The sequence below is a fragment of the Neofelis nebulosa genome, chromosome 12, assembly GCF_028018385.1.
Source record: "Neofelis nebulosa isolate mNeoNeb1 chromosome 12, mNeoNeb1.pri, whole genome shotgun sequence".
Classification (NCBI taxonomy): domain Eukaryota; kingdom Metazoa; phylum Chordata; class Mammalia; order Carnivora; family Felidae; genus Neofelis; species Neofelis nebulosa.
The window spans coordinates 9,222,306-9,226,126 of record NC_080793.1 but is presented as its reverse complement, the minus strand read 5'-3'; the positions used below and the strand labels follow the sequence as shown (position 1 = coordinate 9,226,126).

The window sequence follows — 3,821 nt, the reverse complement described above, 5'->3', positions numbered from 1 at the left end:
CATCTTTATTCAAGGCCCCTCCTTTCCACCTCCAAACAAACCAAGAGCCCTCTTCTTTGTCCCATAGTCATTGCTACCTCAAGCACCTCTCAGCTTTCCTTGGACCACTGAAAAAGCTTCCTACTGGGATCTCCCACAAGGATTTTGATGCCTCCCACCTTGCCCTCTCTAATCTATTCTTCACAGAGAGCCATTATGATTTTAAGACGTGAGTCAGATCACACCTGTCCCTTGCTCAAAAACGTTGATAGCTTCCATTGCCTTTTAAATAAAATCTAGGGGCACCTGGGTGGCTCAGTCAGTTAAGCGTCGAACTTTGGCTCAGGTCACGATCTCACAGTTCGTGAGTTCGAGCACCGCATGGGGCTCTCTGGTGTCGGCGCAGAGCCCACTTCAGATCCTCTGTCCCCCCCTGCCCCTCCCCCACTAGTTCTCGCTCTCTTTGTCTCCCAAAAACAAATAAACGTTCAAAAAACTAAAATAAAATCTAAGCTCCTTGCCATACTCAAAAAAGCCCAAAGAGTCTGGAGGGGTGCCTGGTTGGCTTGGTTGGTAGAGCATGTGACTCTTAATCTTGGGGATGTAACTTTGAACCCCATGTTGGGCATAGAGATTACTCTAAAAAAATTAAATCTTAAAAAAAAGTAAAATCTTAAAAAAAAAAAAAAAAGCCCTAGTGGTCTGGAGGTGGGGTTCTCACCAGCCCCGTTCATACCCCTCTCCCCTTCTCCCCCTCAGTGCTCCAGCCATGAGGGCCCTCAGTTCTTCAAACATGCTAAGTTCTTTCTGACCTCAGCCCTGTTGCCAAGGCTGTTCACTCTGCCCAGGGGGCTGTTCCCTTTACTGCTTCTCCCCTAATTGAAAATTCTCTATGTCATGGGCACTCTTCACAGAGGTCTTAGAGGTGGCCTAGTTACATCTTTCCTTGCCCAGGTCACATCAGATGTAGCCTCACAGGATGCTACATCAGGATGGAGTAGAGAACCAGGAGGTTGGCTAGCCATATAAAACAAAACAAACAAACAAAACAAAAACACACAGAAATCCACTTGAATTGGCTAATGCCCCAATTCCATATTTCATACACTGAAAATCAGAAATCCTGTCAGAGCCCAGAGGACCTGGAATCAGGAATGAGAGATCCTCTGGGAAATGAGTGGCCCCTCCTCTTCTTTCTCCCCTCCTCCCCCCCCCCCCCCCCATCTAAAGCCTTTCAGTTACTGGAATACAGATAGACATATAGTTCAATGAAATAGAATTGAGAGTCCAGGCATAAACTTACATGTTTATGGTTAGCTATTCTTCAACAATGGTGCCAGGACAATTCAATGGGGGAAAGTTTAACCTTTTCAACAAATGGTGCCGGGACAACTGGACATTCTACATGCAAAAGCATGAAGTTGTACCCCTACCTCACACCATATACAAAAATTAACTGAAAATTGATCCAAGACCTCAAAAGAAGAGCTAAAACTATAAAAATTTTTGAAGAAAATGTATGTATAAATCTTCATGACCTTGGATTAGGCATTTGTTCCTTGATAACACCCAAAGCACAAGCAACTGGAAAAAAAAGCGGGGGTGGGGAACTGGACTTTGTCAAAATTAAAGGTTTTGTGTTCCAAAGGACACCATCAAGAAAGTGAAAATATTTGCAAATCACATAAATGATAAGGATATAGTATCCAGAATATTAAGAATTGTTATAAATCAACAATAAAATGGCAAATAAGCCAGTTGTAAAATGGCTAAAGGGTCTGAATAGACATTTCTCCAGAGAAGTATACAAATGCACAATAAGCCCATGAGAAGATGCTCAACATCATTAGTCACTAGAGAAATGTAAGTCAAAACCACAAATTACACCCACTAGGCTGGCTACAATAAAAAAGACAAAAAACAAATGTTGGCAAGGATGTGGAGGGATTGGAACTCTTCTATCCTCCTGGTGGGAATGTGAAATGGGACAGCCACTGCAGAAACATTGGCAGTTCCTCAAAAACTAAGCACAGGGGCGCCTGGGTGGCTCAGTCGGTTAAGCATCCAACTTTGGCTCAGGTCACGATCTCAAGGCTTGTGAGTTTGAGCCCTGCGTCGGGCCCTGTGCTGACAGTTCAGAACCTGGAGCCTGCTTGGGATTCTGTGTCTAGCTCTCTCTGCTCCTCCCCCACTCACGCTCTGTCTCTCTCTCTCAAAAATAAATCTTTTTAAAAATTAAAAAAAAAATTGGGGCGCCTGGGTGGCTCAATCGGTTAAGCGTCCGACTTCAGCTCAGGTCATGATCTCGCGGTCTGTGAGTTTGAGCCCCGCGTCGGGCTCTGTGCTGACAGCTCAGGGCCTGGAGCCTGTTTCAGATTCTGTGTCTCCCTCTCTCTCTGCCCCTCCCCTGTTCATGCTCTGTCTCTGTCTCAAAAATAAATAAACGTTAAAAAAATTAAAAAAAAATAAAAATAAAAATAAATTAAGCATAGAATTACCATATGACCCCGCAGTTTCACTTCCAAGTATATACCCAAGAGATCTGGAAAGATGTGATGTCCACGCAAAACTTGTACATGCCCATGCTCTGTGGCAGCGTGATTCTTAATAGGCAAAAGGTAATCAAATGGCTTTTAACAGATGAATGGATAAACAAAATGTAGTGTGTCCATACAATGAAATATTATCCAGTGATTTTCTTTAAAAGTACCAACAGTGCTCGCTTCAGCAGCACCAATACTAAAATTGGAACAATACAGAAAAGATCAGCATGTCCCCTGCACGTGGATACCATGCAAATTTGTGATGCATTAAAAAAAAAAAAAAAGTACCAATGTATGTGACAACATGGATGAACCTTGAAAGCCTTATGCTAAGTGAAAGCAGTCAGACACAAAAGGCCACATTGTATGAGTCCATCTATGTGAAATGTCTAAAACAGGCAAATTCAAAGAGACAAAAAAGTAGATTAACAGTTTCCAGAGGCTCAAGGAAGGAAAGGATGGGGAGTGATTGCTAATGACACGGGGTTTCTTTTTGGGGTGATGAAAATGTTCTGGAATGCAATAGTGGGGATGGTTGCACAACTTCATGAAGGTGCCGGAAACAGTTGAATTGTACACTTTAAAAACATGAAGCTTTCGGTATGCAAATTATATCTCAATTAAAAAACAAAACAAAACAAAAAAAACTCCCATGGTCCCCGTGACTTTTCACCATCTAACCCTTGCTTACCCTTCCAGCTCTACCTCTGGCTGGTCCTTCCACTGATCCCTTTGCTCAGAGAGGCAGAAACTCTAGGAATGATTTTTTTTTTTTTTTTTTTTTAAAGAGAGAGCATGACTTGGGGGGAGAGGGGCAGAGCGAGAGGGAGAAAGATGATCTTAAGCAGACTCCATGCTCAGTGCAGAGCCCAATGCAGGGCTCGATCCCAAGACCTGGGACCATGACCTGAGCTGAAATCAAGAGTTGATGCTTAACCGACTGAGCTGCCCAGGTGCCCCTAGGAGTGATATTTTATTTTATTTTATTTTTTTTTAATTTTTTTTCAACGTTTTTTATTTATTTTTGGGACAGAGAGAGACATAGCATGAACGGGGGAGGGGCAGAGAGAGAGGGAGACACAGAATCGGAAACAGGCTCCAGGCTCCGAGCCATCAGCCCAGAGCCTGACGCCGGGCTCGAACTCACGGACCGCGAGATCGTGACCTGGCTGAAGTCGGACGCTTAACCGACTGCGCCACCCAGGCGCCCCAGGAGTGATATTTTAAAGAAAGGATTTAATTTTGAGATTTGACCTTAGACTGTAGACATGAACGGGCAGATTTTCTTTCTTTATTTTT

At 43.5% G+C, this 3,821-nt stretch overlaps 1 non-coding gene across 1 annotated transcript; it reads left to right on the top strand.

Moving 5' to 3' along the window:
* Positions 1 to 2,694: 2,694 nt before the first annotated feature.
* LOC131492247 (U6 spliceosomal RNA) lies at positions 2,695 to 2,801 on the top strand. The gene has a single exon (XR_009251956.1). It is a non-coding gene; the product is annotated as a U6 spliceosomal RNA (small nuclear RNA).
* Positions 2,802 to 3,821: the final 1,020 nt, after the last annotated feature.